This window comes from Eumetopias jubatus, unplaced genomic scaffold (genome assembly GCF_037043125.1).
Source record: "Eumetopias jubatus isolate StellerSeaLion01/CBP00866 unplaced genomic scaffold, mEumJub1_p1.0 scaffold_5, whole genome shotgun sequence".
Taxonomy (NCBI): Eukaryota; Metazoa; Chordata; class Mammalia; order Carnivora; family Otariidae; genus Eumetopias; species Eumetopias jubatus.
The window spans coordinates 5380914-5405670 of record NW_028274811.1 but is presented as its reverse complement, the minus strand read 5'-3'; positions in this window follow the sequence as shown (position 1 = coordinate 5405670).

Below are 24757 nucleotides of genomic sequence, written 5' to 3'. Positions count from 1 at the left end.
GTCCGTCTACACTGCTGCTACTTCGAGTAAGTCCGCTAGCCATCAGGCCTCCAGGCAAAGCGGTGCCGCAAGGCTGGCTTCCTGAGACAAGGGGCGAGTCGTGTTCTGCCTTCTGCCCCATCCCGAGTCTCCCTCAGAATATGCTTCCAGAAGCCCTGGTCATGTTCTCACACACCCTCGCTTCCGAGGGATTGTAGTCTCAGGAAAAGCTACTTGAAGAGGGAGAACGGGTTCCCTCCAGGGTTGTCTGTTCGAGGGGAGTGACTGCCTTTATGCCTGCACGCACACACGGGGCCAGGCGAGAGGCCTCATGAAAAAAGAGGAGGGTGAGAGCTGCCTGCTACACGCTCCTGTTTCTCACTCTGTGTGACGGACGGGAAACGTTCCCGAGTCTCTCGTCCTCGAACTCTGTCAAATCCCTCCAGCCTCAAGGCGAGCAATGCAAGCTACGTTTCGGTAACTCTATCGCTTGATACCTCGTGGTAAGTGGCTGGGTCCCTAAGGATTCCAGACACACAGGGTTCAGCTGTGCTCTCTTCCCCAAACAAGAGGGCGTTCCAGAGCAGCCTTCTTTCACAGGCCTGCTCGCGAAATAGGAGTTGCGTCGAGAGGTGCCTTGGGCCCACTGCCTCTTTCTCCCTGGAAGTTCTGCCAGGATCCACTCCCCAGGTTGGCACACCGGCACGGTTGAAAATGAGGCCGCGCTGAGGAGAGGCTCGGTGAGGGTAAAGTAGGCTTCCTTATGAGCTTGTTTTTTGCAGGCAGAGTTGAGCACTGAGAGTTCCAACCACACCACGAGGGTTGGTGTGAGCTTCAGGTAGCAAGAGCCGAGGCGATGGGTGCCTGTCTTCCGCACCGGCCTGCCTCTCCCTCGCTTTTACGAACGGGAGCCGTGCGCGAGGCTCTCACACACGGTACACTGTACCGGACTTCCTCCCTCAGAGAGGTCGGCGCTAGCTAAAGCCCGGTTTCTCCACATGGGTCCTGCTTCGAGTTTCTTCGCTAGCATTTAGAGCTGCCGGCAGAAGTGCAGGCCTGCTTTCCTGAAACAAGCGGGGAGTCGAGTCCTGCGTTCTCCCGCAGCCAGAGTCTCACTCAGGAAACGGTTTGGGACTCACTTGCAGTGCTCTCACGCTCGCACCACGGGAAGATGGGATCATTGCCCTGCCTTTCACGCACACCGACTGGAAGAGCTTCTACCGCCAGCAAGAATGACGCTAGTGTAGCTACCACCCGGTCCCTCTACACTGCTGCTTCTTTGAGTAAGTCAGCTAGCCATCAGACCTCTAGGCAAAGCGGGGCCGCCAGGCTGGCTTCCTGAGACAAGGGGCGAGTCGTGTTCTGCCTTCTGCCCCATCGCAAGTCTCCCTCAGAATATGCTTCCAGAAGCCCTGCCCGAGCTCCCACACATTCTCACGGCCAAGGGCCCGCAGTCTCAGGAAAGGCTCCTTGAAGAGGGAGAACGGGTTCCCTCCAGGGTTGTCTGTTCGATGGGAGTGGCTGCCTTTATACCTGCACGCACACACGGGGCAAGGCGAGTGGCTTCATGAAACAAGAGGAATGTGAGAGCTGCCTGCTACACGCTCCTGTTTCTCACTCGGTGTGACGGTCGTTAACCGTTCCCGAATTTCTCGTACTCGAACGCTGTCAAACCCTCCAGTTTCAAGACGAGCAATGCAAGCTAAATTTCGGTAACTCTATCGCTTGGATTCCTCGTGTTCAGTGGCTGGGTCCGTAAGGATTCCAGACACACAGGGTTCAGTTGTGCTCTGCTCCCCAAACAAGAGGGTGTTTCACAACAGCCTTCCTTCACAGGTCTGTCGCGAAATAGGAGTTGAGTCCAGAGGTGTCTTGGTCCCACTGCCTTTTTCTCCCTGGAAGTTCTGCCGAGATCCACTCCCCAGGTTGGCACACCGGCACGGTTGCAAAGGAGGACGCGCGGAGGAGAGGCTCCGTGAGGGAAAAGTAGGCTTCCGTATGAGCTTGTTTCTTCCAAGGCAGGGTTGAGCAGTGAGAGTTCCAACCATACCTCGAGGGGTGGTGTGAGCTTCAGGTAGCAAGAGCCGAGGCGATGGGTGCCTGTCTTCCGCACCGGCCTGCCTCTCCCTCGCTTTTACGAACGGGAGCCGTGCGCGAGGCTCTCACACACGGTACACTGTACCCGCCTTCCTCCCTCAGAGAGGTCGGCGCTAGCTAAAGCACGGATTCTCCACATGGGTCCTGCTTCGAGATTCCTCGCTAGCAATTAGAGTTGCCGGCAGAAATGCAGGCCTGCTTTCCTGAAACAAGGAGGGAGTCGAGTCCTGCGTTCTGCCGCAACCAGAGTCTCGCTCAGGAAACGGTTTGGCACTCACTTGCAGTGCTCTCACGCACGCACCCCGGCAAGATGGGATCATTGCCCTGCCTTTCACGCACACCCACTGGAAGAGCTTCTACCGCCAGCAAGAGTGACGCTAGTGTAGCTACCACCCGGTCCCTCTACACTGCTGCTTCTTTGAGTAAGTCAGCTAGCCATCAGACCTGTAGGCAAAGCGGGGCCGCCAGGCTGGCTTCCTGAGACAAGAGGCGAGTCGTGTTCTGCCTTCTGCCCCATCGCAAGTCTCCCTCAGAATATGCTTCCAGAAGCCCTGAGCGAGCTCCCACACACTCTCGCGGCCAAGGGCCTGCAGTCTCAGGAAAGGCTGCTTGAAGAGGGAGAACGGGTTCCCTCCAGGGTTGTCTGTTGGAGGGGAGTGGCTGCCTTTATACCTGCACGCACACACGGGCCCAGGCTAGCGGCTTCATAAAACAAGAGGAGGGTGAGAGCTGCCTGCTGCACGCTCCTGTTTCTCACTCTGTGTGACGGACGGGAACCATTCCCGAGTCTCTCGTCCTCGAACCCTGTCAAACCCTCCAGTTTCAAGACGAGCAATGCAAGCTAAGTTTCGGTAACTCTATCGCTTGGATTCCTCGTGTTCAGTGGCTGGGTCCGTAAGGATTCCAGACACACAGGGTTCAGTTGTGCTCCGCTCCCCAAACAAGAGGGTGTTTCACAGCAGCCTTCCTTCACAGGTCTGTCGCGAAATAGGAGTTGAGTCCAGAGGTGTCTTGGTCCCACTGCCTTTTTCTCCCTGGAAGTTCTGCCGGGATCCACTCCCCAGGTTGGCACACCAGCACGGTTGCAAAGGAGGCCGCGCTGAGGAGAGGCTCCGTGAGGGGAATTAGGCTTCCTTATGAGCTTGTTTCTTCCAAGGCAGGGTTGAGCACTGAGAGTTCCAACCACACCTCGAGGGGTGGTGTGAGCTTCAGGTAGCAAGAGCCGAGGCGATGGGTGCCTGTCTTCCGCATCGGCCTGCCTCTCCCTCGCTTTTACGAACGGGAGCCGTGCGCGAGGCTCTCACACACGGTACACTGTACCCGCCTTCCTCCCTCAGAGAGGTCGGCGCTAGCTAAAGCACGGTTTCTCCACACGGGTCCTGCTTCGAGTTTCTTCGCTAGCAATTAGAGCTGCCGGCAGAAATGCAGGCCTGCTTTCCTGAAACAAGCGGGGAGTCGAGTCCTGCGTTCTGCCGCAGCCAGAGTCTCACTCAGGAAACGGTTTGGGACTGACTTGCAGTGCTCTCACGCTCGCACCCCGGGAAGATGGGATCATTGCCCTGCCTTTCACGCACACCCACTGGAAGAGCTACCACCGCCAGCAAGAGTGACGCTACTCTAGCTACCACACGGTCCGTCTACACTGCTGCTACTTCGAGTAAGTCCGCTAGCCATCAGGCCTCCAGGCAAAGCGGTGCCGCAAGGCTGGCTTCCTGAGACAAGGGGCGAGTCGTGTTCTGCCTTCTGCCCCATCCCGAGTCTCCCTCAGAATATGCTTCCAGAAGCCCTGGTCATGTTCTCACACACCCTCGCTTCCGAGGGATTGTAGTCTCAGGAAAAGCTACTTGAAGAGGGAGAACGGGTTCCCTCCAGGGTTGTCTGTTCGAGGGGAGTGACTGCCTTTATGCCTGCACGCACACACGGGGCCAGGCGAGAGGCCTCATGAAAAAAGAGGAGGGTGAGAGCTGCCTGCTACACGCTCCTGTTTCTCACTCTGTGTGACGGACGGGAAACGTTCCCGAGTCTCTCGTCCTCGAACCCTGTCAAATCCCTCCAGCCTCAAGGCGAGCAATGCAAGCTACGTTTCGGTAACTCTATCGCTTGATACCTCGTGGTAAGTGGCTGGGTCCCTAAGGATTCCAGACACACAGGGTTCAGCTGTGCTCTCTTCCCCAAACAAGAGGGCGTTCCAGAGCAGCCTTCTTTCACAGGCCTGCTCGCGAAATAGGAGTTGCGTCGAGAGGTGCCTTGGGCCCACTGCCTCTTTCTCCCTGGAAGTTCTGCCAGGATCCACTCCCCAGGTTGGCACACCGGCACGGTTGAAAATGAGGCCGCGCTGAGGAGAGGCTCGGTGAGGGTAAAGTAGGCTTCCTTATGAGCTTGTTTTTTGCAGGCAGAGTTGAGCACTGAGAGTTCCAACCACACCACGAGGGTTGGTGTGAGCTTCAGGTAGCAAGAGCCGAGGCGATGGGTGCCTGTCTTCCGCACCGGCCTGCCTCTCCCTCGCTTTTACGAACGGGAGCCGTGCGCGAGGCTCTCACACACGGTACACTGTACCGGACTTCCTCCCTCAGAGAGGTCGGCGCTAGCTAAAGCCCGGTTTCTCCACATGGGTCCTGCTTCGAGTTTCTTCGCTAGCATTTAGAGCTGCCGGCAGAAGTGCAGGCCTGCTTTCCTGAAACAAGCGGGGAGTCGAGTCCTGCGTTCTCCCGCAGCCAGAGTCTCACTCAGGAAACGGTTTGGGACTCACTTGCAGTGCTCTCACGCTCGCACCACGGGAAGATGGGATCATTGCCCTGCCTTTCACGCACACCGCCTGGAAGAGCTTCTACCGCCAGCAAGAATGACGCTAGTGTAGCTACCACCCGGTCCCTCTACACTGCTGCTTCTTTGAGTAAGTCAGCTAGCCATCAGACCTCTAGGCAAAGCGGGGCCGCCAGGCTGGCTTCCTGAGACAAGGGGCGAGTCGTGTTCTGCCTTCTGCCCCATCGCAAGTCTCCCTCAGAATATGCTTCCAGAAGCCCTGCCCGAGCTCCCACACATTCTCACGGCCAAGGGCCCGCAGTCTCAGGAAAGGCTCCTTGAAGAGGGAGAACGGGTTCCCTCCAGGGTTGTCTGTTCGAGGGGAGTGGCTGCCTTTATACCTGCACGCACACACGGGGCAAGGCGAGTGGCTTCATGAAACAAGAGGAATGTGAGAGCTGCCTGCTACACGCTCCTGTTTCTCACTCGGTGTGACGGTCGTGAACCGTTCCCGAGTCTCTCGTCCTCGAACCCTGTCAAATACCTCCATCTTCAAGACGAGCAATGCAAGCTAAGTTTCGGTAACTCTATCGCTTGGATTGCTCGTGTTCAGTGGCTGGGTCCCTAAGGATTCCAGACACACAGGGTTCAGTTGTGCTCTGCTCCCCAAACAAGAGGGTGTTTCACAGCAGCCTTCCTTCACAGTTCTGTCGCGAAATAGGAGTTGAGTCCAGAGGTGTCTTGGTCCCACTGCCTTTTTCTCCCTGCAAGTTCTGCCGGGATCCACTCCCCAGGTTGGCACACCGGCACGGTTTGAAAGGAGGCCGCGCTGAGGAGAGGCTCCGTGAGGGGAAAGAAGGCTTCCTTATGAGCTTGTTTCTTCCAAGGCAGGGTTGAGCACTGAGATTTCCAACCACACCACGAGGGTTTGTGTGAGCTTCAGGTAGCAAGAGCCGAGGCGATGGGTGCCTGTCTTCCGCACCGGCCTGCCTCTCCCTCGCTTTTACGAACGGGAGCCGTGCGCGAGGCTCTCACACACGGTACACTGTACCGGACTTCCTCCCTCAGAGAGGTCGGCGCTAGCTAAAGCACGGTTTCTCCACATGGGTCCTGCTTAGAGTTTCTTCGCTAGCATTTAGAGCTGCCGGCAGAAGTGAAGGCCTGCTTTCCTGAAACAAGCGGGGAGTCGAGTCCTGCGTTCTGCCGCAGCCAGAGTCTTACTCAGGAAACGGTGTGGGACTCACTTGCAGTGCTCTCACGCTCGCACCCCGGGAAGATGGGATCATTGCCCTGCCTTTCACGCACACCCACTGGAAGAGCTTCTACCGCCAGCAAGACTGACGCTAGTGTAGCTACCACCCGGTCCCTCTACACTGCTGCTTCTTTGAGTAAGTCAGCTAGCCATCAGACCTCTAGGCAAAGCGGGGCCGCCAGGCTGGCTTCCTGAGACAAGGGGCGAGTCGTGTTCTGCCTTCTGCCCCATCGCAAGTCTCCCTTAGAATATGCTTCCAGAAGCCTTGGCCGAGCTCCCACATACCCTCGCGTCCGAGGGCCTGTAGTCTCAGGAAAAGCTACTTGAAGAGGGAGAACGGGTTCCCTCCAGGGTTGTCTGTTCGAGGGGAGTGACTGCCTTTATGCCTGCACGCACACACGGGGCCAGGCGAGAGGGCTCATGAAAAAAGAGGAGGGTGAGAGCTGCCTGCTACACGCTCCTGTTTCTCACTCTGTGTGACGGACGGGAAACGTTCCCGAGTCTCTCGTCCTCGAACCCTGTCAAATCCCTCCAGCCTCAAGGCGAGCAATGCAAGCTCAGTTTCGGTAACTCTATCGCTTGATACCTCGTGGTAAGTGGCTGGGTCCCTAAGGATTCCAGACACACAGGGTTCAGCTGTGCTCTCTTCCCCAAACAAGAGGGCGTTCCAGAGCAGCCTTCTTTCACAGGCCTGCTCGCGAAATAGGAGTTGCGTCGAGAGGTGCCTTGGGCCCACTGCCTCTTTCTCCCTGGAAGTTCTGCCAGGATCCACTCCCCAGGTTGGCACACCGGCACGGTTGAAAATGAGGCCGCGCTGAGGAGAGGCTCGGTGAGGGTAAAGTAGGCTTCCTTATGAGCTTGTTTTTTGCAGGCAGAGTTGAGCACTGAGAGTTCCAACCACACCACGAGGGTTGGTGTGAGCTTCAGGTAGCAAGAGCCGAGGCGATGGGTGCCTGTCTTCCGCACCGGCCTGCCTCTCCCTCGCTTTTACGAACGGGAGCCGTGCGCGAGGCTCTCACACACGGTACACTGTACCGGACTTCCTCCCTCAGAGAGGTCGGCGCTAGCTAAAGCCCGGTTTCTCCACATGGGTCCTGCTTCGAGTTTCTTCGCTAGCATTTAGAGCTGCCGGCAGAAGTGCAGGCCTGCTTTCCTGAAACAAGCGGGGAGTCGAGTCCTGCGTTCTGCCGCAGCCAGAGTCTTACTCAGGAAACGGTGTGGGACTCACTTGCAGTGCTCTCACGCTCGCACCCCGGGAAGATGGGATCATTGCCCTGCCTTTCACGCACACCCACTGGAAGAGCTTCTACCGCCAGCAAGACTGACGCTAGTGTAGCTACCACCCGGTCCCTCTACACTGCTGCTTCTTTGAGTAAGTCAGCTAGCCATCAGACCTCTAGGCAAAGCGGGGCCGCCAGGCTGGCTTCCTGAGACAAGGGGCGAGTCGTGTTCTGCCTTCTGCCCCATCGCAAGTCTCCCTTAGAATATGCTTCCAGAAGCCCTGGCCGAGCTCCCACACACCCTCGCGTCCGAAGGCCTGTAGTCTCAGGAAAAGCTACTTGAAGAGGGAGAACGGGTTCCCTCCAGGGTTGTCTGTTCGAGGGGAGTGACTGCCTTTATGCCTGTACGCACACACGGGGCCAGGCGAGAGGGCTCATGAAAAAAGAGGAGGGTGAGAGCTGCCTGCTACACGCTCCTGTTTCTCACTCTGTGTGACGGACGGGAAACGTTCCCGAGTCTCTCGTCCTCGAACCCTGTCAAATCCCTCCAGCCTCAAGGCGAGCAATGCAAGCTAAGTTTCGGTAACTCTATCGCTTGATACCTCGTGGTAAGTGGCTGGGTCCCTAAGGATTCCAGACACACAGGGTTCAGCTGTGCTCTCTTCCCCAAACAAGAGGGCGTTCCAGAGCAGCCTTCTTTCACAGGCCTGCTCGCGAAATAGGAGTTGCGTCGAGAGGTGCCTTGGGCCCACTGCCTCTTTCTCCCTGGAATTTCTGCCAGGATCCACTCCCCAGGTTGGCACACCGGCACGGTTGAAAATGAGGCCGCGCTGAGGAGAGGCTCGGTGAGGGTAAAGTAGGCTTCCTTATGAGCTTGTTTTTTGCAGGCAGAGTTGAGCACTGAGAGTTCCAACCACACCACGAGGGTTGGTGTGAGCTTCAGGTAGCAAGAGCCGAGGCGATGGGTGCCTGTCTTCCGCACCGGCCTGCCTCTCCCTCGCTTTTACGAACGGGAGCCGTGCGCGAGGCTCTCACACACGGTACACTGTACCGGACTTCCTCCCTCAGAGAGGTCGGCGCTAGCTAAAGCCCGGTTTCTCCACATGGGTCCTCCTTCGAGTTTCTTCGCTAGCATTTAGAGCTGCCGGCAGAAGTGCAGGCCTGCTTTCCTGAAACAAGCGGGGAGTCGAGTCCTGCGTTCTCCCGCAGCCAGAGTCTCACTCAGGAAACGGTTTGGGACTCACTTGCAGTGCTCTCACGCTCGCACCACGGGAAGATGGGATCATTGCCCTGCCTTTCACGCACACCGACTGGAAGAGCTTCTACCGCCAGCAAGAATGACGCTAGTGTAGCTACCACCCGGTCCCTCTACACTGCTGCTTCTTTGAGTAAGTCAGCTAGCCATCAGACCTCTAGGCAAAGCGGGGCCGCCAGGCTGGCTTCCTGAGACAAGGGGCGAGTCGTGTTCTGCCTTCTGCCCCATCGCAAGTCTCCCTCAGAATATGCTTCCAGAAGCCCTGCCCGAGCTCCCACACATTCTCACGGCCAAGGGCCCGCAGTCTCAGGAAAGGCTCCTTGAAGAGGGAGAACGGGTTCCCTCCAGGGTTGTCTGTTCGAGGGGAGTGGCTGCCTTTATACCTGCACGCACACACGGGGCAAGGCGAGTGGCTTCATGAAACAAGAGGAATGTGAGAGCTGCCTGCTACACGCTCCTGTTTCTCACTCGGTGTGACGGTCGTTAACCGTTCCCGAGTTTCTCGTACTCGAACCATGTCAAACCCTCCAGTTTCAAGACGAGCAATGCAAGCTAAATTTCGGTAACTCTATCGCTTGGATTCCTCGTGTTCAGTGGCTGGGTCCGTAAGGATTCCAGACACACAGGGTTCAGTTGTGCTCTGCTCCCCAAACAAGAGGGTGTTTCACAACAGCCTTCCTTCACAGGTCTGTCGCGAAATAGGAGTTGAGTCCAGAGGTGTCTTGGTCCCACTGCCTTTTTCTCCCTGGAAGTTCTGCCGAGATCCACTCCCCAGGTTGGCACACCGGCACGGTTGCAAAGGAGGACGCGCGGAGGAGAGGCTCCGTGAGGGAAAAGTAGGCTTCCGTATGAGCTTGTTTCTTCCAAGGCAGGGTTGAGCACTGAGAGTTCCAACCATACCTCGAGGGGTGGTGTGAGCTTCAGGTAGCAAGAGCCGAGGCGATGGGTGCCTGTCTTCCGCACCGGCCTGCCTCTCCCTCGCTTTTACGAACGGGAGCCGTGCGCGGGGCTCTCACACACGGTACACTGTACCCGCCTTCCTCCCTCAGAGAGGTCGGCGCTAGCTAAAGCACGGATTCTCCACATGGGTCCTGCTTCGAGATTCCTCGCTAGCAATTAGAGTTGCCGGCAGAAATGCAGGCCTGCTTTCCTGAAACAAGGAGGGAGTCGAGTCCTGCGTTCTGCCGCAACCAGAGTCTCGCTCAGGAAACGGTTTGGAACTCACTTGCAGTGCTCTCACGCACGCACCCCGGCAAGATGGGATCATTGCCCTGCCTTTCACGCACACCCACTGGAAGAGCTTCTACCGCCAGCAAGAGTGACGCTAGTGTAGCTACCACCCGGTCCCTCTACACTGCTGCTTCTTTGAGTAAGTCAGCTAGCCATCAGACCTGTAGGCAAAGCGGGGCCGCCAGGCTGGCTTCCTGAGACAAGAGGCGAGTCGTGTTCTGCCTTCTGCCCCATCGCAAGTCTCCCTCAGAATATGCTTCCAGAAGCCCTGAGCGAGCTCCCACACACTCTCGCGGCCAAGGGCCTGCAGTCTCAGGAAAGGCTGCTTGAAGAGGGAGAACGGGTTCCCTCCAGGGTTGTCTGTTGGAGGGGAGTGGCTGCCTTTATACCTGCACGCACACACGGGCCCAGGCTAGTGGCTTCATAAAACAAGAGGAGGGTGAGAGCTGCCTGCTGCACGCTCCTGTTTCTCACTCTGTGTGACGGACGGGAACCATTCCCGAGTCTCTCGTCCTCGAACCCTGTCAAACCCTCCAGTTTCAAGACGAGCAATGCAAGCTAAGTTTCGGTAACTCTATCGCTTGGATTCCTCGTGTTCAGTGGCTGGGTCCGTAAGGATTCCAGACACACAGGGTTCAGTTGTGCTCCGCTCCCCAAACAAGAGGGTGTTTCACAGCAGCCTTCCTTCACAGGTCTGTCGCGAAATAGGAGTTGAGTCCAGAGGTGTCTTGGTCCCACTGCCTTTTTCTCCCTGGAAGTTCTGCCGGGATCCACTCCCCAGGTTGGCACACCAGCACGGTTGCAAAGGAGGCCGCGCTGAGGAGAGGCTCCGTGAGGGGAATTAGGCTTCCTTATGAGCTTGTTTCTTCCAAGGCAGGGTTGAGCACTGAGAGTTCCAACCACACCTCGAGGGGTGGTGTGAGCTTCAGGTAGCAAGAGCCGAGGCGATGGGTGCCTGTCTTCCGCATCGGCCTGCCTCTCCCTCGCTTTTACGAACGGGAGCCGTGCGCGAGGCTCTCACACACGGTACACTGTACCCCCCTTCCTCCCTCAGAGAGGTCGGCGCTAGCTAAAGCACGGTTTCTCCACACGGGTCCTGCTTCGAGTTTCTTCGCTAGCAATTAGAGCTGCCGGCAGAAATGCAGGCCTGCTTTCCTGAAACAAGCGGGGAGTCGAGTCCTGCGTTCTGCCGCAGCCAGAGTCTCACTCAGGAAACGGTTTGGGACTGACTTGCAGTGCTCTCACGCTCGCACCCCGGGAAGATGGGATCATTGCCCTGCCTTTCACGCACACCCACTGGAAGAGCTACCACCGCCAGCAAGAGTGACGCTACTCTAGCTACCACACGGTCCGTCTACACTGCTGCTACTTCGAGTAAGTCCGCTAGCCATCAGGCCTCCAGGCAAAGCGGTGCCGCAAGGCTGGCTTCCTGAGACAAGGGGCGAGTCGTGTTCTGCCTTCTGCCCCATCCCGAGTCTCCCTCAGAATATGCTTCCAGAAGCCCTGGTCATGTTCTCACACACCCTCGCTTCCGAGGGATTGTAGTCTCAGGAAAAGCTACTTGAAGAGGGAGAACGGGTTCCCTCCAGGGTTGTCTGTTCGAGGGGAGTGACTGCCTTTATGCCTGCACGCACACACGGGGCCAGGCGAGAGGCCTCATGAAAAAAGAGGAGGGTGAGAGCTGCCTGCTACACGCTCCTGTTTCTCACTCTGTGTGACGGACGGGAAACGTTCCCGAGTCTCTCGTCCTCGAACCCTGTCAAATCCCTCCAGCCTCAAGGCGAGCAATGCAAGCTACGTTTCGGTAACTCTATCGCTTGATACCTCGTGGTAAGTGGCTGGGTCCCTAAGGATTCCAGACACACAGGGTTCAGCTGTGCTCTCTTCCCCAAACAAGAGGGTGTTCCAGAGCAGCCTTCTTTCACAGGCCTGCTCGCGAAATAGGAGTTGCGTCGAGAGGTGCCTTGGGCCCACTGCCTCTTTCTCCCTGGAAGTTCTGCCAGGATCCACTCCCCAGGTTGGCACACCGGCACGGTTGAAAATGAGGCCGCGCTGAGGAGAGGCTCGGTGAGGGTAAAGTAGGCTTCCTTATGAGCTTGTTTTTGCAGGCAGAGTTGAGCACTGAGAGTTCCAACCACACCACGAGGGTTGGTGTGAGCTTCAGGTAGCAAGAGCCGAGGCGATGGGTGCCTGTCTTCCGCACCGGCCTGCCTCTCCCTCGCTTTTACGAACGGGAGCCGTGCGCGAGGCTCTCACACACGGTACACTGTACCGGACTTCCTCCCTCAGAGAGGTCGGCGCTAGCTAAAGCCCGGTTTCTCCACATGGGTCCTGCTTCGAGTTTCTTCGCTAGCATTTAGAGCTGCCGGCAGAAGTGCAGGCCTGCTTTCCTGAAACAAGCGGGGAGTCGAGTCCTGCGTTCTGCCGCAGCCAGAGTCTCACTCAGGAAACGGTTTGGGACCCACTTGCAGTGCTGTCACGCTCGCACCCCGGGAAGATGGGATCATTGCCCTGCCTTTCACGCACACCCACTGGAAGAGCTTCTACCGCCAGCAAGACTGACGCTAGTGTAGCTACCACCCGGTCCCTCTACACTGCTGCTTCTTTGAGTAAGTCAGCTAGCCATCAGACCTCTAGGCAAAGCGGGGCCGCCAGGCTGGCTTCCTGAGACAAGGGGCGATTCGTGTTCTGCCTTCTGCCCCATCGCAAGTCTCCCTCAGAATATGCTTCCAGAAGCCCTGCCCGAGCTCCCACACATTCTCACGGCCAAGGGCCCGCAGTCTCAGGAAAGGCTCCTTGAAGAGGGAGAACGGGTTCCCTCCAGGGTTGTCTGTTCGAGGGGAGTGGCTGCCTTTATACCTGCACGCACACACGGGGCAAGGCGAGTGGCTTCATGAAACGAGAGGAATGTGAGAGCTGCCTGCTACACGCTCCTGTTTCTCACTCGGTGTGACGGTCGTTAACCGTTCCCGAATTTCTCGTACTCGAACCCTGTGAAACCCTCCAGTTTCAAGACGAGCAATGCAAGCTAAATTTCGGTAACTCTATCGCTTGGATTCCTCGTGTTCAGTGGCTGGGTCCGTAAGGATTCCAGACACACAGGGTTCAGTTGTGCTCTGCTCCCCAAACAAGAGGGTGTTTCACAACAGCCTTCCTTCACAGGTCTGTCGCGAAATAGGAGTTGAGTCCAGAGGTGTCTTGGTCCCACTGCCTTTTTCTCCCTGGAAGTTCTGCCGAGATCCACTCCCCAGGTTGGCACACCGGCACGGTTGCAAAGGAGGACGCGCGGAGGAGAGGCTCCGTGAGGGAAAAGTAGGCTTCCGTATGAGCTTGTTTCTTCCAAGGCAGGGTTGAGCACTGAGAGTTCCAACCATACCTCGAGGGGTGGTGTGAGCTTCAGGTAGCAAGAGCCGAGGCGATGGGTGCCTGTCTTCCGCACCGGCCTGCCTCTCCCTCGCTTTTACGAACGGGAGCCGTGCGCGAGGCTCTCACACACGGTACACTGTACCCGCCTTCCTCCCTCAGAGAGGTCGGCGCTAGCTAAAGCACGGATTCTCCACATGGGTCCTGCTTCGAGATTCCTCGCTAGCAATTAGAGTTGCCGGCAGAAATGCAGGCCTGCTTTCCTGAAACAAGGAGGGAGTCGAGTCCTGCGTTCTGCCGCAACCAGAGTCTCGCTCAGGAAACGGTTTGGAACTCACTTGCAGTGCTCTCACGCACGCACCCCGGCAAGATGGGATCATTGCCCTGCCTTTCACGCACACCCACTGGAAGAGCTTCTACCGCCAGCAAGAGTGACGCTAGTGTAGCTACCACCCGGTCCCTCTACACTGCTGCTTCTTTGAGTAAGTCAGCTAGCCATCAGACCTGTAGGCAAAGCGGGGCCGCCAGGCTGGCTTCCTGAGACAAGAGGCGAGTCGTGTTCTGCCTTCTGCCCCATCGCAAGTCTCCCTCAGAATATGCTTCCAGAAGCCCTGAGCGAGCTCCCACACACTCTCGCGGCCAAGGGCCTGCAGTCTCAGGAAAGGCTGCTTGAAGAGGGAGAACGGGTTCCCTCCAGGGTTGTCTGTTGGAGGGGAGTGGCTGCCTTTATACCTGCACGCACACACGGGCCCAGGCTAGTGGCTTCATAAAACAAGAGGAGGGTGAGAGCTGCCTGCTGCACGCTCCTGTTTCTCACTCTGTGTGACGGACGGGAACCATTCCCGAGTCTCTCGTCCTCGAACCCTGTCAAACCCTCCAGTTTCAAGACGAGCAATGCAAGCTAAGTTTCGGTAACTCTATCGCTTGGATTCCTCGTGTTCAGTGGCTGGGTCCGTAAGGATTCCAGACACACAGGGTTCAGTTGTGCTCCGCTCCCCAAACAAGAGGGTGTTTCACAGCAGCCTTCCTTCACAGGTCTGTCGCGAAATAGGAGTTGAGTCCAGAGGTGTCTTGGTCCCACTGCCTTTTTCTCCCTGGAAGTTCTGCCGGGATCCACTCCCCAGGTTGGCACACCAGCACGGTTGCAAAGGAGGCCGCGCTGAGGAGAGGCTCCGTGAGGGGAATTAGGCTTCCTTATGAGCTTGTTTCTTCCAAGGCAGGGTTGAGCACTGAGAGTTCCAACCACACCTCGAGGGGTGGTGTGAGCTTCAGGTAGCAAGAGCCGAGGCGATGGGTGCCTGTCTTCCGCATCGGCCTGCCTCTCCCTCGCTTTTACGAACGGGAGCCGTGCGCGAGGCTCTCACACACGGTACACTGTACCCGCCTTCCTCCCTCAGAGAGGTCGGCGCTAGCTAAAGCACGGTTTCTCCACACGGGTCCTGCTTCGAGTTTCTTCGCTAGCAATTAGAGCTGCCGGCAGAAATGCAGGCCTGCTTTCCTGAAACAAGCGGGGAGTCGAGTCCTGCGTTCTGCCGCAGCCAGTGTCTCACTCGGGAAACGGTTTGGGACTGACTTGCAGTGCTCTCACGCTCGCACCCCGGGAAGATGGGATCATTGCCCTGCCTTTCACGCACACCCACTGGAAGAGCTACCACCGCCAGCAAGAGTGACGCTACTCTAGCTACCACACGGTCCGTCTACACTGCTGCTACTTCGAGTAAGTCCGCTAGCCATCAGGCCTCCAGGCAAAGCGGTGCCGCAAGGCTGGCTTCCTGAGACAAGGGGCGAGTCGTGTTCTGCCTTCTGCCCCATCCCGAGTCTCCCTCAGAATATGCTTCCAGAAGCCCTGGTCATGTTCTCACACACCCTCGCTTCCGAGGGATTGTAGTCTCAGGAAAAGCTACTTGAAGAGGGAGAACGGGTTCCCTCCAGGGTTGTCTGTTCGAGGGGAGTGACTGCCTTTATGCCTGCACGCACACACGGGGCCAGGCGAGAGGCCTCATGAAAAAAGAGGAGGGTGAGAGCTGCCTGCTACACGCTCCTGTTTCTCACTCTGTGTGACGGACGGGAAACGTTCCCGAGTCTCTCGTCCTCGAACCCTGTCAAATCCCTCCAGCCTCAAGGCGAGCAATGAAAGCTACGTTTCGGTAACTCTATCGCTAGATACCTCGTGGTAAGTGGCTGGGTCCCTAAGGATTCCAGACACACAGGGTTCAGCTGTGCTCTCTTCCCCAAACAAGAGGGTGTTCCAGAGCAGCCTTCTTTCACAGGCCTGCTCGCGAAATAGGAGTTGCGTCGAGAGGTGCCTTGGGCCCACTGCCTCTTTCTCCCTGGAAGTTCTGCCAGGATCCACTCCCCAGGTTGGCACACCGGCACGGTTGAAAATGAGGCCGCGCTGAGGAGAGGCTCGGTGAGGGTAAAGTAGGCTTCCTTATGAGCTTGTTTTTTGCAGGCAGAGTTGAGCACTGAGAGTTCCAACCACACCACGAGGGTTGGTGTGAGCTTCAGGTAGCAAGAGCCGAGGCGATGGGTGCCTGTCTTCCGCACCGGCCTGCCTCTCCCTCGCTTTTACGAACGGGAGCCGTGCGCGAGGCTCTCACACACGGTACACTGTACCGGACTTCCTCCCTCAGAGAGGTCGGCGCTAGCTAAAGCCCGGTTTCTCCACATGGGTCCTCCTTCGAGTTTCTTCGCTAGCATTTAGAGCTGCCGGCAGAAGTGCAGGCCTGCTTTCCTGAAACAAGCGGGGAGTCGAGTCCTGCGTTCTCCCGCAGCCAGAGTCTCACTCAGGAAACGGTTTGGGACTCACTTGCAGTGCTCTCACGCTCGCACCACGGGAAGATGGGATCATTGCCCTGCCTTTCACGCACACCGACTGGAAGAGCTTCTACCGCCAGCAAGAATGACGCTAGTGTAGCTACCACCCGGTCCCTCTACACTGCTGCTTCTTTGAGTAAGTCAGCTAGCCATCAGACCTCTAGGCAAAGCGGGGCCGCCAGGCTGGCTTCCTGAGACAAGGGGCGAGTCGTGTTCTGCCTTCTGCCCCATCGCAAGTCTCCCTCAGAATATGCTTCCAGAAGCCCTGCCCGAGCTCCCACACATTCTCACGGCCAAGGGCCCGCAGTCTCAGGAAAGGCTCCTTGAAGAGGGAGAACGGGTTCCCTCCAGGGTTGTCTGTTCGAGGGGAGTGGCTGCCTTTATACCTGCACGCACACACGGGGCAAGGCGAGTGGCTTCATGAAACAAGAGGAATGTGAGAGCTGCCTGCTACACGCTCCTGTTTCTCACTCGGTGTGACGGTCGTTAACCGTTCCCGAGTTTCTCGTACTCGAACCCTGTCAAACCCTCCAGTTTCAAGACGAGCAATGCAAGCTAAATTTCGGTAACTCTATCGCTTGGATTCCTCGTGTTCAGTGGCTGGGTCCGTAAGGATTCCAGACACACAGGGTTCAGTTGTGCTCTGCTCCCCAAACAAGAGGGTGTTTCACAACAGCCTTCCTTCACAGGTCTGTCGCGAAATAGGAGTTGAGTCCAGAGGTGTCTTGGTCCCACTGCCTTTTTCTCCCTGGAAGTTCTGCCGAGATCCACTCCCCAGGTTGGCACACCGGCACGGTTGCAAAGGAGGACGCGCGGAGGAGAGGCTCCGTGAGGGAAAAGTAGGCTTCCGTATGAGCTTGTTTCTTCCAAGGCAGGGTTGAGCACTGAGAGTTCCAACCATACCTCGAGGGGTGGTGTGAGCTTCAGGTAGCAAGAGCCGAGGCGATGGGTGCCTGTCTTCCGCACCGGCCTGCCTCTCCCTCGCTTTTACGAACGGGAGCCGTGCGCGGGGCTCTCACACACGGTACACTGTACCCGCCTTCCTCCCTCAGAGAGGTCGGCGCTAGCTAAAGCACGGATTCTCCACATGGGTCCTGCTTCGAGATTCCTCGCTAGCAATTAGAGTTGCCGGCAGAAATGCAGGCCTGCTTTCCTGAAACAAGGAGGGAGTCGAGTCCTGCGTTCTGCCGCAACCAGAGTCTCGCTCAGGAAACGGTTTGGAACTCACTTGCAGTGCTCTCACGCACGCACCCCGGCAAGATGGGATCATTGCCCTGCCTTTCACGCACACCCACTGGAAGAGCTTCTACCGCCAGCAAGAGTGACGCTAGTGTAGCTACCACCCGGTCCCTCTACACTGCTGCTTCTTTGAGTAAGTCAGCTAGCCATCAGACCTGTAGGCAAAGCGGGGCCGCCAGGCTGGCTTCCTGAGACAAGAGGCGAGTCGTGTTCTGCCTTCTGCCCCATCGCAAGTCTCCCTCAGAATATGCTTCCAGAAGCCCTGAGCGAGCTCCCACACACTCTCGCGGCCAAGGGCCTGCAGTCTCAGGAAAGGCTGCTTGAAGAGGGAGAACGGGTTCCCTCCAGGGTTGTCTGTTGGAGGGGAGTGGCTGCCTTTATACCTGCACGCACACACGGGCCCAGGCTAGTGGCTTCATAAAACAAGAGGAGGGTGAGAGCTGCCTGCTGCACGCTCCTGTTTCTCACTCTGTGTGACGGACGGGAACCATTCCCGAGTCTCTCGTCCTCGAACCCTGTCAAACCCTCCAGTTTCAAGACGAGCAATGCAAGCTAAGTTTCGGTAACTCTATCGCTTGGATTCCTCGTGTTCAGTGGCTGGGTCCGTAAGGATTCCAGACACACAGGGTTCAGTTGTGCTCCGCTCCCCAAACAAGAGGGTGTTTCACAGCAGCCTTCCTTCACAGGTCTGTCGCGAAATAGGAGTTGAGTCCAGAGGTGTCTTGGTCCCACTGCCTTTTTCTCCCTGGAAGTTCTGCCGGGATCCACTCCCCAGGTTGGCACACCAGCACGGTTGCAAAGGAGGCCGCGCTGAGGAGAGGCTCCGTGAGGGGAATTAGGCTTCCTTATGAGCTTGTTTCTTCCAAGGCAGGGTTGAGCACTGAGAGTTCCAACCACACCTCGAGGGGTGGTGTGAGCTTCAGGTAGCAAGAGCCGAGGCGATGGGTGCCTGTCTTCCGCATCGGCCTGCCTCTCCCTCGCTTTTACGAACGGGAGCCGTGCGCGAGGCTCTCACACACGGTACACTGTACCCCCCTTCCTCCCTCAGAGAGGTCGGCGCTAGCTAAAGCACGGTTTCTCCACACGGGTCCTGCTTCGAGTTTCTTCGCTAGCAATTAGAGCTGCCGGCAGAAATGCAGGCCTGCTTTCCTGAAACAAGCGGGGAGTCGAGTCCTGCGTTCTGCCGCAGCCAGAGTCTCACTCAGGAAACGGTTTGGGACTGACTTGCAGTGCTCTCACGCTCGCACCCCGGGAAGATGGGATCATTGCCCTGCCTTTCACGCACACCCACTGGAAGAGCTACCACCGCCAGCAAGAGTGACGCTACTCTAGCTACCACACGGTCCGTCTACACTGCTGCTACTTCGAGTAAGTCCGCTAGCCATCAGGCCTCCAGGCAAAGCGGTGCCGCAAGGCTGGCTTCCTGAGACAAGGGGCGAGTCGTGTTCTGCCTTCTGCCCCATCCCGAGTCTCCCTCAGAATATGCTTCCAGAAGCCCTGGTCATGTTCTCACACACCCTCGCTTCCGAGGGATTGTAGTCTCAGGAAAAGCTACTTGAAGAGGGAGAACGGGTTCCCTCCAGGGTTGTCTGTTCGAGGGGAGTGACTGCCTTTATGCCTGCACGCACACACGGGGCCAGGCGAGAGGCCTCATGAAAAAAGAGGAGGGTGAGAGCTGCCTGCTACACGCTCCTGTTTCTCACTCTGTGTGACGGACGGGAAACGTTCCCGAGTCTCTCGTCCTCGAACCCTGTCAAATCCCTCCAGCCTCAAGGCGAGCAATGCAAGCTACGTTTCGGTAACTCTATCGCTTGATACCTCGTGGTAAGTGGCTGGGTCCCTAAGGATTCCAGACACACAGGGTTCAGCTGTGCTCTCTTCCCCAAACAAGAGGGTGTTCCAGAGCAGCCTTCTTTCACAGGCCTGCTCGCGAAATAGGAGTTGCGTCGAGAGGTGCCTTGGGCCCACTGCCTCTTTCTCCCTGGAAGTTCTGCCAGGATCCACTCCCCAGGTTGGCACACCGGCACGGTTGAAAATGAGGCCGCGCTGAGGAGAGGCTCGGTGAGGGTAAAGTAGGCTTCCTTATGAGCTTGTTTTTGCAGGCAGAGTTGAGCACTGAGAGTTCCAACCACACCACGAGGGTTGGTGTGAGCTTCAGGTAGCAAGAGCCGAGGCGATGGGTGCCTGTCTTCCGCACCGGCCTGCCTCTCCCTCGCTTTTACGAACGGGAGCCGTGCGCGAGGCTCTCACACACGGTACACTGTACCGGACTTCCTCCCTCAGAGAGGTCGGCGCTAGCTAAAGCCCGGTTTCTCCACATGGGTCCTGCTTCGAGTTTCTTCGCTAGCATTTAGAGCTGCCGGCAGAAGTGCAGGCCTGCTTTCCTGAAACAAGCGGGGAGTCGAGTCCTGCGTTCTGCCGCAGCCAGAGTCTCACTCAGGAAACGGTTTGGGACCCACTTGCAGTGCTGTCACGCTCGCACCCCGGGAAGATGGGATCATTGCCCTGCCTTTCACGCACACCCACTGGAAGAGCTTCTACCGCCAGCAAGACTGACGCTAGTGTAGCTACCACCCGGTCCCTCTACACTGCTGCTTCTTTGAGTAAGTCAGCTAGCCATCAGACCTCTAGGCAAAGCGGGGCCGCCAGGCTGGCTTCCTGAGACAAGGGGCGATTCGTGTTCTGCCTTCTGCCCCATCGCAAGTCTCCCTCAGAATATGCTTCCAGAAGCCCTGCCCGAGCTCCCACACATTCTCACGGCCAAGGGCCCGCAGTCTCAGGAAAGGCTCCTTGAAGAGGGAGAACGGGTTCCCTCCAGGGTTGTCTGTTCGAGGGGAGTGGCTGCCTTTATACCTGCACGCACACACGGGGCAAGGCGAGTGGCTTCATGAAACGAGAGGAATGTGAGAGCTGCCTGCTACACGCTCCTGTTTCTCACTCGGTGTGACGGTCGTTAACCGTTCCCGAATTTCTCGTACTCGAACCCTGTGAAACCCTCCAGTTTCAAGACGAGCAATGCAAGCTAAATTTCGGTAACTCTATCGCTTGGATTCCTCGTGTTCAGTGGCTGGGTCCGTAAGGATTCCAGACACACAGGGTTCAGTTGTGCTCTGCTCCCCAAACAAGAGGGTGTTTCACAACAGCCTTCCTTCACAGGTCTGTCGCGAAATAGGAGTTGAGTCCAGAGGTGTCTTGGTCCCACTGCCTTTTTCTCCCTGGAAGTTCTGCCGAGATCCACTCCCCAGGTTGGCACACCGGCACGGTTGCAAAGGAGGACGCGCGGAGGAGAGGCTCCGTGAGGGAAAAGTAGGCTTCCGTATGAGCTTGTTTCTTCCAAGGCAGGGTTGAGCACTGAGAGTTCCAACCATACCTCGAGGGGTGGTGTGAGCTTCAGGTAGCAAGAGCCGAGGCGATGGGTGCCTGTCTTCCGCACCGGCCTGCCTCTCCCTCGCTTTTACGAACGGGAGCCGTGCGCGAGGCTCTCACACACGGTACACTGTACCCGCCTTCCTCCCTCAGAGAGGTCGGCGCTAGCTAAAGCACGGATTCTCCACATGGGTCCTGCTTCGAGATTCCTCGCTAGCAATTAGAGTTGCCGGCAGAAATGCAGGCCTGCTTTCCTGAAACAAGGAGGGAGTCGAGTCCTGCGTTCTGCCGCAACCAGAGTCTCGCTCAGGAAACGGTTTGGAACTCACTTGCAGTGCTCTCACGCACGCACCCCGGCAAGATGGGATCATTGCCCTGCCTTTCACGCACACCCACTGGAAGAGCTTCTACCGCCAGCAAGAGTGACGCTAGTGTAGCTACCACCCGGTCCCTCTACACTGCTGCTTCTTTGAGTAAGTCAGCTAGCCATCAGACCTGTAGGCAAAGCGGGGCCGCCAGGCTGGCTTCCTGAGACAAGAGGCGAGTCGTGTTCTGCCTTCTGCCCCATCGCAAGTCTCCCTCAGAATATGCTTCCAGAAGCCCTGAGCGAGCTCCCACACACTCTCGCGGCCAAGGGCCTGCAGTCTCAGGAAAGGCTGCTTGAAGAGGGAGAACGGGTTCCCTCCAGGGTTGTCTGTTGGAGGGGAGTGGCTGCCTTTATACCTGCACGCACACACGGGCCCAGGCTAGTGGCTTCATAAAACAAGAGGAGGGTGAGAGCTGCCTGCTGCACGCTCCTGTTTCTCACTCTGTGTGACGGACGGGAACCATTCCCGAGTCTCTCGTCCTCGAACCCTGTCAAACCCTCCAGTTTCAAGACGAGCAATGCAAGCTAAGTTTCGGTAACTCTATCGCTTGGATTCCTCGTGTTCAGTGGCTGGGTCCGTAAGGATTCCAGACACACAGGGTTCAGTTGTGCTCCGCTCCCCAAACAAGAGGGTGTTTCACAGCAGCCTTCCTTCACAGGTCTGTCGCGAAATAGGAGTTGAGTCCAGAGGTGTCTTGGTCCCACTGCCTTTTTCTCCCTGGAAGTTCTGCCGGGATCCACTCCCCAGGTTGGCACACCAGCACGGTTGCAAAGGAGGCCGCGCTGAGGAGAGGCTCCGTGAGGGGAATTAGGCTTCCTTATGAGCTTGTTTCTTCCAAGGCAGGGTTGAGCACTGAGAGTTCCAACCACACCTCGAGGGGTGGTGTGAGCTTCAGGTAGCAAGAGCCGAGGCGATGGGTGCCTGTCTTCCGCATCGGCCTGCCTCTCCCTCGCTTTTACGAACGGGAGCCGTGCGCGAGGCTCTCACACACGGTACACTGTACCCGCCTTCCTCCCTCAGAGAGGTCGGCGCTAGCTAAAGCACGGTTTCTCCACACGGGTCCTGCTTCGAGTTTCTTCGCTAGCAATTAGAGCTGCCGGCAGAAATGCAGGCCTGCTTTCCTGAAACAAGCGGGGAGTCGAGTCCTGCGTTCTGCCGCAGCCAGTGTCTCACTCGGGAAACGGTTTGGGACTGACTTGCAGTGCTCTCACGCTCGCACCCCGGGAAGATGGGATCATTGCCCTGCCTTTCACGCACACCCACTGGAAGAGCTACCACCGCCAGCAAGAGTGACGCTACTCTAGCTACCACACGGTCCGTCTACACTGCTGCTACTTCGAGTAAGTCCGCTAGCCATCAGGCCTCCAGGCAAAGCGGTGCCGCAAGGCTGGCTTCCTGAGACAAGGGGCGAGTCGTGTTCTGCCTTCTGCCCCATCCCGAGTCTCCCTCAGAATATGCTTCCAGAAGCCCTGGTCATGTTCTCACACACCCTCGCTTCCGAGGGATTGTAGTCTCAGGAAAAGCTACTTGAAGAGGGAGAACGGGTTCCCTCCAGGGTTGTCTGTTCGAGGGGAGTGACTGCCTTTATGCCTGCACGCACACACGGGGCCAGGCGAGAGGCCTCATGAAAAAAGAGGAGGGTGAGAGCTGCCTGCTACACGCTCCTGTTTCTCACTCTGTGTGACGGACGGGAAACGTTCCCGAGTCTCTCGTCCTCGAACCCTGTCAAATCCCTCCAGCCTCAAGGCGAGCAATGAAAGCTACGTTTCGGTAACTCTATCGCTAGATACCTCGTGGTAAGTGGCTGGGTCCCTAAGGATTCCAGACACACAGGGTTCAGCTGTGCTCTCTTCCCCAAACAAGAGGGTGTTCCAGAGCAGCCTTCTTTCACAGGCCTGCTCGCGAAATAGGAGTTGCGTCGAGAGGTGCCTTGGGCCCACTGCCTCTTTCTCCCTGGAAGTTCTGCCAGGATCCACTCCCCAGGTTGGCACACCGGCACGGTTGAAAATGAGGCCGCGCTGAGGAGAGGCTCGGTGAGGGTAAAGTAGGCTTCCTTATGAGCTTGTTTTTTGCAGGCAGAGTTGAGCACTGAGAGTTCCAACCACACCACGAGGGTTGGTGTGAGCTTCAGGTAGCAAGAGCCGAGGCGATGGGTGCCTGTCTTCCGCACCGGCCTGCCTCTCCCTCGCTTTTACGAACGGGAGCCGTGCGCGAGGCTCTCACACACGGTACACTGTACCGGACTTCCTCCCTCAGAGAGGTCGGCGCTAGCTAAAGCCCGGTTTCTCCACATGGGTCCTCCTTCGAGTTTCTTCGCTAGCATTTAGAGCTGCCGGCAGAAGTGCAGGCCTGCTTTCCTGAAACAAGCGGGGAGTCGAGTCCTGCGTTCTCCCGCAGCCAGAGTCTCACTCAGGAAACGGTTTGGGACTCACTTGCAGTGCTCTCACGCTCGCACCACGGGAAGATGGGATCATTGCCCTGCCTTTCACGCACACCGACTGGAAGAGCTTCTACCGCCAGCAAGAATGACGCTAGTGTAGCTACCACCCGGTCCCTCTACACTGCTGCTTCTTTGAGTAAGTCAGCTAGCCATCAGACCTCTAGGCAAAGCGGGGCCGCCAGGCTGGCTTCCTGAGACAAGGGGCGAGTCGTGTTCTGCCTTCTGCCCCATCGCAAGTCTCCCTCAGAATATGCTTCCAGAAGCCCTGCCCGAGCTCCCACACATTCTCACGGCCAAGGGCCCGCAGTCTCAGGAAAGGCTCCTTGAAGAGGGAGAACGGGTTCCCTCCAGGGTTGTCTGTTCGAGGGGAGTGGCTGCCTTTATACCTGCACGCACACACGGGGCAAGGCGAGTGGCTTCATGAAACGAGAGGAATGTGAGAGCTGCCTGCTACACGCTCCTGTTTCTCACTCGGTGTGACGGTCGTTAACCGTTCCCGAATTTCTCGTACTCGAACCCTGTGAAACCCTCCAGTTTCAAGACGAGCAATGCAAGCTAAATTTCGGTAACTCTATCGCTTGGATTCCTCGTGTTCAGTGGCTGGGTCCGTAAGGATTCCAGACACACAGGGTTCAGTTGTGCTCTGCTCCCCAAACAAGAGGGTGTTTCACAACAGCCTTCCTTCACAGGTCTGTCGCGAAATAGGAGTTGAGTCCAGAGGTGTCTTGGTCCCACTGCCTTTTTCTCCCTGGAAGTTCTGCCGAGATCCACTCCCCAGGTTGGCACACCGGCACGGTTGCAAAGGAGGACGCGCGGAGGAGAGGCTCCGTGAGGGAAAAGTAGGCTTCCGTATGAGCTTGTTTCTTCCAAGGCAGGGTTGAGCACTGAGAGTTCCAACCATACCTCGAGGGGTGGTGTGAGCTTCAGGTAGCAAGAGCCGAGGCGATGGGTGCCTGTCTTCCGCACCGGCCTGCCTCTCCCTCGCTTTTACGAACGGGAGCCGTGCGCGAGGCTCTCACACACGGTACACTGTACCCGCCTTCCTCCCTCAGAGAGGTCGGCGCTAGCTAAAGCACGGATTCTCCACATGGGTCCTGCTTCGAGATTCCTCGCTAGCAATTAGAGTTGCCGGCAGAAATGCAGGCCTGCTTTCCTGAAACAAGGAGGGAGTCGAGTCCTGCGTTCTGCCGCAACCAGAGTCTCGCTCAGGAAACGGTTTGGAACTCACTTGCAGTGCTCTCACGCACGCACCCCGGCAAGATGGGATCATTGCCCTGCCTTTCACGCACACCCACTGGAAGAGCTTCTACCGCCAGCAAGAGTGACGCTAGTGTAGCTACCACCCGGTCCCTCTACACTGCTGCTTCTTTGAGTAAGTCAGCTAGCCAT